Source organism: Oncorhynchus mykiss, chromosome Y, assembly GCF_013265735.2.
Source record: "Oncorhynchus mykiss isolate Arlee chromosome Y, USDA_OmykA_1.1, whole genome shotgun sequence".
Taxonomy (NCBI): domain Eukaryota; kingdom Metazoa; phylum Chordata; class Actinopteri; order Salmoniformes; family Salmonidae; genus Oncorhynchus; species Oncorhynchus mykiss.
The window spans coordinates 16,801,180-16,814,900 of record NC_048593.1 but is presented as its reverse complement, the minus strand read 5'-3'; the positions used below and the strand labels follow the sequence as shown (position 1 = coordinate 16,814,900).

The 13,721-nt window shown below is 42.5% G+C and overlaps 1 protein-coding gene across 1 annotated transcript in view; it reads right to left on the bottom strand.

Moving 5' to 3' along the window:
- The window catches only part of npdc1a (neural proliferation, differentiation and control, 1a), a 43,593-nt gene that overhangs the window by 28,334 nt on the left and 1,538 nt on the right, over positions 1–13,721 (bottom strand). The window lies entirely within an intron of this gene.

Here is a 13,721-nt window from a genome sequence, read left to right as displayed (position 1 = left end):
TCTAGGATTTTGCCTGTGCTTAGCTGAATGAAAAACTACCCAGTCTTTGCCAATGACAAGCATACCCATGCCATGATGCAGCCACCACCATGCTTGAAAATAAGGAGGCAGTTATTCAGTGACCTGTTGTTGGATTTGCACCAAACATACGGCTTTGCATTTAGACCAAAAAGTGTATTCCTTTGCTGTGTTTTTTTTTTTGCAGTATTACTTTAGTACCTTGTTGCTTACAAGATGGATGTTTTGGAATATTTGTATTCTTTCATTTAGGTCATTATTGTGAGTCACTACAATTTTGTTGATCCACCCTCAGTTCTATCTCAGCCATTTAACTCTGTAGCTGTTATAAAATCACCAATGGCCTCATGGTCACGTCCCTGAGCAGTTGAATTCCTGTCCTGTAGCTCAGTTCAGAAGGAATACCATCTTTGATGTGTCTGGGTGGTTTAATGCATCATCCACAGCATCATTATTAACTTGACCAGGCTTGAAGAGATACTCAATGTCTGATTTGTTATTGTTACCCATCTACCAATCGCTGCTCTTCTTTTATGGGGCTTTCGAAAAGCTCCCTGGTCTTTGTAGTGGAATCTGTGCTTGAAACTCAATACTTGACTGAGGGACCTTACATATGTTGTATGTATGGGGGACAGAGGAAGGGTTAGTCATTCAAAGATCATGTCAAGCCTTATTATTTCACACAGAGTGAGTCCATGTAACTTATTTTGTGATCTGTTAAGCAAAATGTTAGTGCTTTATAATTTAGGCTTGCCTAAACGAAGGGTCAGATTTTTTTGTTTATATTTTAAAAATATATAAGATTTTTCTTCCACATTGACATTATAGTATTTTGTGTAGATGGTTGACAAAAATTTTTTAAAAAGACATTTAAATCAATTTGAATCCCACTTTGTAACACAACAACATGTGAAGAAATATACTGAATATAGTCCAGGACTCTACGGTCCCTGATCAAAAGAAAGTAGTGCACTGTACAGGAAACCGGGTCCCATTTCGGATGGACCCCAACTGTAACTGTACTTGTCCGCCCGTGTCGATGGAAACAGAGAAGTCTGAGCCTTGGGAAAAACACTGGTGTAAATCCTGTATGGAAATGCTCCCAAGTCAAGTGACTGCAGATAGCAGCATCAGCATAGACTGAAGAGACCGTTGCGGAAGATACGACTAGGTCTGCCTCAGACAATCTAATGGACGCACACGTCTGTATAGGAAGTGTCACTGTTAATATTTCACCCAGCAAGGACAGGGCATTTTTTTGTAGCCCAATTATAAATTCTCATCTCAAAACAGGAACATACGTAATAGGTGTGAAGCCAATGAGTTATTCAACTATACCAAACAGCCAGTACTCACAAAGAGTATTATTCATTTATGCAATAAGGCCGGAGGAGGTGTGGTATATGGCCAATATACCACGGCTAAGGGCTGTTCTCTTATGTACGACGCAACGCAGAATGCTTGGCCACAGCCCTTAACCCTGGTATATTGGCCATATAGCAAAAACCCACAAGGTGCCTTATTGCTATTATAAACTGGTTACCAAAGTAATTACAGCAATACAATTAAATGTTTTTCCACACCCATGGTATACGGTCTGATATACCACGTCTGTCAGACAATGTGCATTAAAGGTTTGAAGCACCCTTATCCCATTCATACCTTGTGACTGCAAATAGAGCATAATAGGCCTAACTGTATTAGTTAGAGCTGGCCGTCTACACTCATCATATTAATGGAAGCATGTATCGTGGGATGGGTATCAAACGGCACCAGGGCCCACAGGGTTAAAAGTATAGTGCAATTTGAAACGAGTGGGAAAATGGCCCTATCAAACCAAGCTGTTCCTATCCTCAGGATACAGGTTCAGTCTGGTGATTTAACCATGACCCTGATATAGGTGAGCAAATACCTTATCAGCGTTCAACACCATTGCACCCTCCAAGCTCATCACTAAGCTAAAGACCCGGGGACTGAACACCTCCCTCTGCTACTAGATCCTGGACTTCCTGACAGGCCGCCTCCAGGTGGTGAGAGAAGTCAATAACACATCTGCCATGCTGACCCTCAACACGGGGGCCCCTCAGAGGTGCATGCGTAGTCCCTCCCTGTACTCCTTGTTCACCCACGACTGCGTGGCCACACGTGACTCCAACACCATCATTAAGTTTGCAGACGACACGGTGGTGGTAGGCCTGATCACCGATGACGATGAGACAGTCTATAGGGAGGCTATATAGGGGACAACAACCTCTCTCTCAACGTCAGCAAGACAAAGGAGCTGATAGTGGACTTCAGGAAACGGAAGGGCTGTTGTGGAGCAAGTCTGCACCTGTTGTTCACAAAAATTTGATTTGATTTATCTTCAGTGAAAAAAGCCTGACAAGAGACTCTGTCGCAATAGCGCTTTCTTGTTAAGTCCTTCAAAAGTGTTGAAGAGGCCCTTGAGGCTCACACTGCACCTTTAGAGTGGAAGCAGATGCACTCACAGTCACACACAAAACCTCACAACTACACCGAACAAAAAATATAAACGCAACATGCAACAATTTCAAAGATTTTACTGAGTTACAGTTCATATAAGGAAATAACTTAATTAGGCCCTAATCTATGGATTTCACATGACTGGGAATACAGATATGTATACCTTTTTAAAGTAGGGGCGTGGATGAGACAACCAGTCTATCTCATGTGACCACCATTTGCCTCATACAGCATGACACATCTCCTTCGCATAGAGTTGATTAGGCTGTTGATTGTGGCCTGTGTATGTTGTCGCTCTCCTCTTCAATGGCTGTACAAAGTTTTTTTTTTTTTTTTACCCCATTTCTCACCAATTTCGTGGTATCCAATTGGTAGTTACAGTCTTGTCTCATCGCTGCAACTCCCGTATGGATTTAGGAGAGGCGAAGGTCGAGAGCCGTGCGTCCTCCAAAACACAACCCAACCAAGCCGCACAACTTCTTGACACAATGCCCACTTACGCCAGAAGCCAGCTGCACCAATGTGTCGGAGGAAACACTGTGCACCTGGTGACCGTGTCAGTGTGCACTGCGCCCGGCACGCCACAGGAGACTCTAGTGCGCGATGGGACAAGGCCATCCCTGCCGGCCAAACCCTCCCCTAACCCGGACGACGCTGGGCCAAATGTGTCTCCCAGTCGTGGGCGGCTGCTACAAATACTGGACTCAAATCCAGAATCTCTGGTCGCACAGCTAGCACTGCGATGCAGTGCCTTAGACCACTGTGCCACTCGGGAGGCCCGGCTGTGCGAAGTTGCTGGATATTGGCGTCATGGGGCCGTGCTGGATATCATTGCGTCATGGGGCCGTGCTGGATATCATTGCGTCATGGGGCCGTGCATTATCATGCTGAAACATAAGGTGATGGCGGGAGATGAATGGCACAGCAATGGGCCTCAGGACTTGTCATGGTATCTCTGTGCATTCAAATTGCCATCTATAAAAGGCAATGGTCTTTGTTGTCCATAGCTTATGCCTGCCCATACCATAACCCCACCGCCACAATGGGGCACTCTGTTCATAACATTGAAATCAGAAAATCGATTGCCCATACGACGCCTTACTTGCTGTCTGCCATCTGCCTGGTACAGTTGAAACCCGGATTCATCCATGAAGAGCACACTTCTCCAGCGTGCCAGTGACGATAGGGTACGCAGATGAGTTTCTGACTGTTTGAGCAGAAACTCTTCAGTTGTACAAACCCACAGTTTCAGCTGTCTTGGTGACTGGTCACAGACGATACCGCAGGTAATGAAGCTGGATGTGGAGGTCCTGGGCTGGCGTGATTACACGTGGCCTGCAGTTGAGAAGTTGGTTGGACGTACTGCCAAATTCTCTAAAAAGACGTTGAAGGTGGCTTATGGTAGAGAAAAAAACAAATTCTCTGGCAACAGCTCTGTTGGACATTCCTGCAGTCAACATGCCAATTGCACACTCCCTCAAAACTTAAGACATCCGTGGCATTGTGTTGTGTGACAAAACTGCACATTTTAGAGTGGCCGTTTATTGTCCCCAGCTCAAGGTGCATCTGTGTAATGATAATGGTGTGGTATTCCACACCTGTCAGGTGGATAGATTGTCTTGGTAATGTAGAAATTCTCACTAACAGGGATGTAAAAAAACCATCTGGGATCTTTAATTGAAGCTCATGAAACATGGGACCAACACTTTAAAATGTTGCATTTATATTTTTGTTCAGTATAAGACAGACATAAATTACAGTCACTCACTGTGTGGGGGTGACAAGGCAAAAAATGACAAGGAAGTGAATTCAGACAAGTGAAATAATTTGTTCCTGAATAGTGGATTTGACTGACACACGACTTCACAGTTCCACAATAACGGGTGAAGCCGGGTCAGACTCTTTCTCTGCTGTGCATCACTGATAACTTTCATACTGCACATGTCTTTCCTCCTCCCTATCTCTTGCTCCCTTCTCTCTCTCTCTCTTCACACACACAGAAAACCATTTCCATAATGTCTGACACAGCCAGTTATTACCAATGTCCATTAGGCTAATGACCTGGTTATTAGCATTAGTGAGAACCAGAACAGATGACAGAAAATAGGACACACAGACACAGCCTGTTCATCTGCGCCATGACAGCAGTGACTACCACAAATACAGCAAGCCTTCACTGTCTTCATTCTCTCTCTTTTTTTTTGACATCTCTCTCTCTCTCAGAGGACAGTGAGATTAGCAGAAACCCTACAGCGCAACATAGACAGCATTGATTCAAGATGAAATGGGTTAAGTCTGGTTAAATATCTCTGGATCAATGGGAGGAATCACATTGCCAGGCACAATTTCACTGAGAGTCTGTGCCATGATTTCCCCTGGGCTGGCTGGGAGAAACTTGCTTGCCTGGTCTGCTGTGAGGCTTCAGAGTTGCCACGGCAACAAGTCCCTGTGTTGTGAGAAAAAACAATCTTCCTTTCTTCCTCCTTTCCCCAAAGACCAACCAAACAGCATTTGTTCAGGAGGAACGCAATAAGGAAAAGGAACGAAGGAAAACAGATCGATAATACCTCCTTTCTGGTTGTTACGCAAGAGATTTCAAAAGTGCAACATTCATTTCAAAGGAATCTTTCTGAGAGCAACCACTCAACTGTATAGTCTTCCTCTGCATCTATGGACGTGTAGTACATTTCCTTATATTATACCTAATCTTGGAAAAAGTAGGTTTTTAGCTCACATTTGGCCAGGGTGATAATGAAGAATGAGTTCTAGCTTATAAATGAAACATTACATCATATTAACGCACCAGTAGCTGCAGAATAGTTCCTAACCCGCTCTCTGAGGTCTTTATCGGCTTAGTGCCTGCTGCCATGTTGGTTCAAGACCAGGATTTATGTATTTTCACTGCCAGGTTCCTCAATCCAGCTTTATTACTGAATCACAGTCTTCTGACCCCTCCTGAGCCTAACTGATCTCAGAGCAGGTAGTAACAGCATTCGTCACTTACGCCGCTTTTCGACTACAACACCAGTGTTACACCCTTGTTTTTCCATAGCTAGGGCTGACAGTGAGGACTTGTGAAGAGCAGAATCAATAACCTCTGCATAATCAAAACAGTTGCTTTCTGGGAAGGTGTTAAAGTTCACAGTTAGCCATTGTTATGTAAATGTTGCTGAAAAGTACCAATGGCCTGGCTTTGGCCCCAAGTGAGAGCAGTCTGCTGGACTCATGGCCCAGTGAGACACATGTAAATTCTTGGTCTCATGTTTTATGAGCTGAAACAAAAGCTCAGAAATGTTCCATATGCAAAAAAAAGCTTATTTCTCTCAAATTGTGTACACAAATGTGTTTTAGTGACCATCGTTGTGTTTGGAGGAAAAAGGGGGAGGCTTGCAAGATGAAAAACACCAGCCCAACCGTGAAGCACGGGGGTGGCAGCATCATGTTGTGGGGGTGCTTTGCTGCAGGAGGGACTGGTGCACTTCAAAAAATAGATGGCTTCATGAGGAAGGAAAAGTATGTGGATATATTGAAGCAATATCTATAGACATCAGTCAGGAAGTTAAAGCTTGGTCGCAAATGGGTCTTCCAAATGGACAATGACCCCAAGCATACTTACAAACTTGTGGCAAAATGGCTTAAGGGCAACAAAATCAAGGTATTGGAGTGGCCATCACAAAGCCCTGACCTGTGTGTGTGAGCAAGGAGGCCTACAATCCTGACTCAGTTACACCAGCTCAGGAGGAATGGGCCAAACGTTCACCCAACTTATTGTGGGAAGCTTGTGGAAGGCTACCCGAAACATTTGACCCAAGTTAAACAATTTAAAGGCAATGCTACCAAATACTATTTGATTGTATGTAAACTTCTGACCCACTGGGAATGTGATGAAATAAATAAAACCTGAAATAAACCACTCTACTATTATTCTGACATTTCACATTCTTAAAATAAAGTGGTGATCCTAACTGACCTAAGACAGGGGATTTTGTTTACTAGGATTAAATGTCAGGAATTGTGAAAAACTGAGTTTAAATGTATTTGACTGACTTCAACTGACTTCAACTGTATATAGTGTTGTAAGGATGTGCAAATGGTTAAAGTACTAAAGGGAAAATACATAAACATACTCTACATATGGGTTGTATTTACAGTGGTGTTTGCTCTTCACTAGTTACCCATATCTTGTGGCAACAGGTCACAAATATTGCTGTTGTGATGGCACACTGTGGTATTTCACCCAGTAGATAATCTGAGGGAAATATGTATCTCTAATATGGTCATACATTTGGCAGGAGGTTAGGAAGTGCAGCTCAGTTTCCACCTCATTTTGTGGGCAGTGTGCACATAGCCTGGCTTCTCTTGAGAGCCAGGTCTGCCTTTCTCAATAGCAAGGCTATGCTCACCGAGTCTGTACATAGTCAAAGCTTTCCTTAAGTTTGGGTAGGTCACAGTGTTCATCTCTCCAGGTTAATCTCTCTGTAAGTTAAGGAAGGTTTGGAAATCGCAACTTTGTGGAAGTTCCCTGTGGCGCTGATTTTTAGGCTGAAGTATGTATAGTTTTTTTGTGTGCTCTAGGGCAACGGTGTCTAGATGGAATTTGTATTTGTGGTCCTGGCGACTGGACCTTTTTTGGAACACCATTATTTTGGTCTTACTGAGATTTACTGTCAGGGCCCAGGTCTGGCATAATCTGTGCAGAAGATCTAGGTGCTGCTGTAGTAGGCCCTCCTTGGTTGGTGGCAGAAGCACCAGATTATCAGCAAACAGTAGATATTTGACATCAGATTCTAGTAGGGTGAGGCCGGGTGCTGCAGACTGTTCTAGTGCCCGTGCCAATTCGTTGATATATATGTTGAAGAGGGTGGGGCTTAAGATGCATCCCTGTCTCCCCACAGCCATGTGGGAAGAAATGTGTTTTTTGCCTATTTTGACCGCACACTTGTTTGTGTACATGGATTTTATAATGTTGTGTTTTTCCCCCAACAACACTACATCAATTTGTATAGCAGACCCACATGCCAAATTGAGTCGAAGGCTTTTTTGAAATCAACAAAGCATGAGAAGACTTTGCCATTGTTTCGGTTTGTTTGTCAATTAGGGTGTGCAGGGTGAATATGTGGTCTGTCGTACGATAAATTGGTAAAAAGCCAGTCAGACATTTGCTCAGTACATTGTTTTCACTGAGGAAATATACAAGTCTGCTGTTTATGAAAATGCAGAGAATTTTCCCAAGGTTGCTGTTGACGCATATCCCACTGTATTTATTGGGGTCAAATTTTGTCTCCACTTTTGTGGATTGGGATGATCAGTCCTTGGTTCCAAATATTGGGGAAGATGCCAGAGCTGTTGTCTGTGTATTTGATCAATTCATTGAGGATACCATAAACACCACAGGCCTTTTTGGGTTGGAGGGTTTTTATTTTATCCTATAGTTCATTCAAGGTAATTGGAGAATCAAATGGGTTCTGGTAGTCTTTAATAGTTTAATTGATCATGTATATGTTTTTGCTGTTTGTTCTTCGTTCTAGAGCCAAAAAGACTGGAGAAGTGGTTTACCCATACATCTCCATTTTGGATAGATAATTCTTTGTGTTGTTGGTTTGTTCAGTGTTTCCAATTTTCCCAGAAGTGGTTAGAGCCTCTCTCTCTCCAGTTAATGTCACCTTCCCGGGTCTTCCTGATACCTACCATGACACCTACCACCTACTCTTTTTCCATTTACTGCAACGAGCACCGACCAACACCGGACATCCATTGAGGTTGAAAAGTAGTTGAAATTTGGTCAGTCCACTCTGGCCAAACCAAATCTGAACCAATCATAGACATCTATGTTTCACAAGTTTGGACAGCACACTAAAGAACAGAACAATACAATACAGTAGAGTAAAGAAAAGTACAGTGCAGAACTGTACAGTAGAGTTCAGTACAGTAGAGCACACTAGAGTACAGTACTGTACTGAACTCTACGGAACTCCATTCTACTCTACTGTGCTGTACTGTGATGTCCAAACTTGTGAAACATAGACGTCTATGATTGGTTCAGATTTGGTCTGCTCCAGACCAACCAAATGTGGTCTTGTTTGGGGGTGGACCTCATTACAATAATAGCCCATGTGTAGAATACCAGCCAAATATGCAAAAGAAGAATATTGCAAATGTCTATTTGTGTACCTATTCAGGATACATCACCATGAAAAGAATGATATTCATATCCATTATTGTGCATTTATGTATAGTACTGTGCATTTGGAAAGTATTCAGACCCCTTGACTTTTTCCACATTTTGTTATGTTACAGCCTTTTAAAATGGATATATATATATATATTTTTTCTCATCAATCTACACACAATACCCCATAATGACAAAGCAAAACCAGGTTTTTAGAATTTATTGCAAATGAATAAAAAAAAAACACATTTACATAAGTATTCAGACCCTTTACTCAGTACTTTGTTGAAGCACCTTTGGCAGCAACTACAGCCTCAGGTCTTCTTGGGCATGACGATACAATCTTGGCACACATGTATTTGGGGGTGTTTCTCCCATTCTTCCCTGCAGATCCTCTCAAGCTCTGTCAGGTTGGATGGTGAGCATTGCTGCACAGCTATTTTCAACATGATGCTCCTACCACCATGTTACATTGTAGGGATGGCCATTCAGGCCAAAGAGTTCAATCTTGGTTTCATCAGACCAGAGAATCTTGTTTCTCATGGTCTGAGAGTCCTTTAGGTGCCTTTTGGAAAACTCCAAGTCATGTGCCTTTTACTGAGGAGTGGCTTCCGTTTGGCAACTCTACCATAAAGGCCTGATTGTGGAGTATGGAGAACCTTCCAGAAGGACAACCATCTCTGCAGCACTCCACCAGAGGAACTCTGTCAGAGTGACCATCGGGTTCTTGGTCACCTCCCTTGAACAAGGCCCTTCCCCCGATTGCTCAGTTTGGCCAGGCGGCCAGCTCTTGGAATAGTCTTGGTGGTTCCAAACTTCTTCCATTTAAGAATGAGAGGCCACTGTGTTCTTGGGGACCTTCAGTGCTGCAAACATTTTTTGGTACCCTTCCTTGACACAATCCTGTCTCGGAGCTCTACGGACAATTATTTCGACCTCATGGCATGGTTTTTGCTCTGATATGCACTGTCAACTGTGAGACCTTATATAGACAGGTCTGTGCCTTTCCAAATCATGTCCAATCAATTTAATTTACTACAGGTGGACTCCAATCAAGTTGTAGAAACATCAAGGATGATCAATGGAAACAGGATGCATCTGAGCTCAATTTCGAGTCTCATAGCAAAGGGTCTGAATAGTTATGTAAATAAGGTATGTTTCTAATGTTTTATAAATTTGCTAACAAATCTAAAAACATGTGTTCGCTTCGTCATTATTGGGTATTGTGTGTAAATTAATGAGGAAATGTGTTATATAATTCATTTTCAAATAAATCTAACGTAACAAAAAAGTCAAGGGGTCTGAATACTTTCCGAATGCACTATACATATCAGGAACACATGTAATTCCGTTACTGAATGTAAATCAAATCAAATGTTATTTCACACCTCATTTGGCCACCTTTCGTTCCAGTTCTCTGCTGCCTGTGACTGGAACGAATTGCAAAAATCGCTGAAGTTGGAGACTTATCTCCCTCGCCAACTTCAAACATCTGCTATCTGAGCAGCTAACCGATCGCTGCAGCTGTACATAGTCTATCGGTAAATAGCCCACCCATTTTTTACCTACCTCATCCCCATACTGTTTTTATTTATTTTATTTTCTGCTCTTTTGCACACCAATATCTCTACCTGTACATGACCATCTGATCATTTATCACTCCAGTGTTAATCTGCAAAATTGTAATTATTCGCCTACCTCCTCATGCCTTTTGCACACAATGTATATAGACTCTCCTTTTTTCCTTCTGTATTATTGACTTGTTAATTGTTTACTCCATGTGTAACTCTGTGTTGTCTGTTCACACTGCTATGCTTTATCTTGGCCAGGTCGCAGTTGTAAATGAGAACTTGTTCTCAACTAGCCTACCTGGTTAAATAAAGGTGAAATAAATAAAAAATAAAACATGCGCCAAATACAACACAGTGAAATGCTTACTTAAAAGCCCTTAACCAACAATGCAGTTCAATAGAGTTAAGAAAATAGTTACTAAATAAATAATGTACTTTTTACTCCATACATTTGACACCCAAAAGTACTCATTACATTTTGAATGCTTAACAGGACAGGAAAATTGTTAAATTCACACACTTATCAAGAGAACATCCTGGTCATCCCTACTGCCTCTGATCTGTCGGACTCACTAAACACAAATTATTCATTTGTAAATTATGTCAGTGTTGGAGTGTACCCCTGTCTATCCTTAAAAAACAAAATGCAAGGAAATCTAGTTTGCCTAATATGAGCAATTTGAAATGATTTATACTTTTACTTTTGATACTTAAGTATATTTAAAACCAAATACTTTTAGACTTCTACTCAAGAAGTATTTTACTGAGTGACTTTCACTTGAGTCATTTTCTATGATGGCATCTTTACTTCTACTCAAGTATGACAATTGGGTACTTTTCCCACCACTGTGTGAATGTGCACTTGCGTGCATGTGCGTGCACATGTTATTTGTGACTAGCAATAACAGTTAAACTGTAATCTCTGTAATCTCTCCATCTAACACAAGCCAGCCCCCAGGAGAATCACTGAATACTATTAGTGACAAGAGTGCCAGTGAGCCACACAAAAGCACTGCCTCTGCAATGACATACCTGACCTTAAAAAACAAAACACGGATGACAACAGGGAGAATCAGCATAGAAGGAGGAAGTTAAAGGGGCAGAGAGAGGATGGTCCTGACGTACATACCTACACGTACGCTACGGTCACAAGACGCAGGCCTCCTCGTTGTTCCTAGAATTTCTAAGCAAACAGCTGAAGGCAGGGCTTTCTCCTATAGAGATCCTTTTTTTTGGAATGGTCTGCCTACCCATGTGAGAGACGCAGACTCTGTCTCAACCTTTAATCCTTACCGAAGGCTCATCTCTTCAGTAGGTCCTACGATTGAGTGTAGTCAGGTCCAGGGGTGCGAAAGTTGAACGACAAGGCACTGGAGTGACCACCCTTGCTGTCTCTGCCTGACTCTCCACTCGCCTACACTGTAAAGTCCACAACCTGTTGTATTCGGTACATGTGAGAAATAACATTTGATTTGATTTCACTGCCTCTGACCCTATAACAGGGTCGGAGTTACTGGCTTGTAAAAAGAATGGAAGTCATAGGTTATGTAACCCCCCGTTGTCATCCGACTTCCTATGTGAAGTCTCAGTTGCACATTTGAAGATCAAGAAGTGCTGTTTTAATGTATCACCATCTTGCTTCTTGGAGGAGTTTTTGGAAACATTTTATGTGCAGTGTGAGCTACTCTAGGAAGTGACGTTGCAGGCTAGCTCAGGGCTGCCCCCTCATTGAGTATCTAAGGCACTGCATCTCAGTGATATAGGCGTCACTACAGACACCCTGGTTCGAATCCAGGCTGTATCACAACCGGCCTTGATTGGGAGTCCTATAGGGCGGCGCACAATTGGCCCAGCATCGTCCAGGTTTGCCCCAGCTTCATCCAGGTTCGTCATTGCAAATAAGAATTTGTTCTTAACCGACTTGCCTAACTAAATAAAAAAAATCTGTGTGTGTTTTGTAAATAATTGGTTCAAGACATACTGGTGAAATAGAAGCAAGTATTGCTACCATGACTGTGTTAAAAAAAAAATGTATGTCCACGAATATTGACCATGAAGAGCCGCCATACTCCCCTTATGGGGGTTCCTGCTTTATGAAAACATAACCTGCAGAACCCCGGTCGGCCTTGAATTTGAAATCCTCAATGAGAGGGAGCAGTCCTTCTCCCCTGGCCTGAGTCCGCATGTGTTTTTCTACTGCTCATTAAAAAATTAGATTTGGGTCTTGGCGGTGTTGTACTTTGTGGGTGTGTTATGTTCATTATATTGTACCCTGGCAGTTAATTTAGTTTGTTCCTCGAGTCACCGTAGCAACAACCTAGCCACTCCCACTTTCTAAAAAGTCAGAATTAATCTAAGATAAATCAAGAAATCTGTCATTAATTTTGACTTTTTTTGCAGAGATCTTAGTTGTGCGATTTTACATCTAACAGATGGTTGGTGCATGAAAATTGTGTCTCGTGGAATGACGACAAATACTTTATTGAAGAATCCCTACTGTTGACCAATCACAGACGAAGGCTCATATACATCGGCTCCCGAATTTCGGCTTGTGCCCCAAAACATGTTGTGTGCCCGAACTGCCGAAGTCCAACATGAACAAAAACGTCACAAAATGTCCTCATAATATATGCACAAACTCTTCCAAACTGTTTTGTCTGGGAAGCCTACGGACGCCATAATGCTCCCGAATCGCTCTCTCTCTCTCTTAACCTCTGAATGCTCGGCTATGAAAAGCCAACTGACATTTACTCCTGAGGTGTTATTGTGTTCCACCCCCTATAACCACTGTGGTTATTATCTGACCCTGATGGTCATCTATGAATGTTTAAACCTCTTGAAGAACGATCTGTCCTAAATGGAACAGCCAGAAGAGGACTGGACAAACCTCGGAGCCTGGTTCCTCTCTAGGTTTCTTCCTAGGTTCCTGTCTTTCTAGGGAGTTTTTCCTAGCCACGATGGTTCTACATCTGCATTGCTTGCTCTTTGGGTTTTTAGACTGGGTATCTGTCTAGCACTTTGTGACAACTGCTGTTGTAAAATGGGCTTTATAAAATACATTTCATTGATTGAGTGGTGCGAGTGGTCAGTGAGATAATGAGAATGTGTGTGTGTGTGTGTGTGTGTGTGTCCAGTAAAATGAAGAGATTGTGTGTGTAAGAGTATCCAGCAGTTGTGTTTCTCACAGTGTTGAGAGCTCAGGAGAGATTCTCTCATGGTCAGTCGGTACCTCTCATTTTTGGCCCCAGATATCACGCAGCTGGGGGATAGCCTCGCAGACACTACTATTCTAGATGCACTCTGGGATCTTACATATCACACAAATTGCAAACATTGTATGATATACAAATGGCTACATTTGTAACATATCACATGAAATGGGTGACATAGTACACAATCGGATGAGGTGGCGCACAAAAAAACGGGATCACTTTTGACTCGTGAGCACCACTTCCAAAACTACTGTTTGAAATTACACA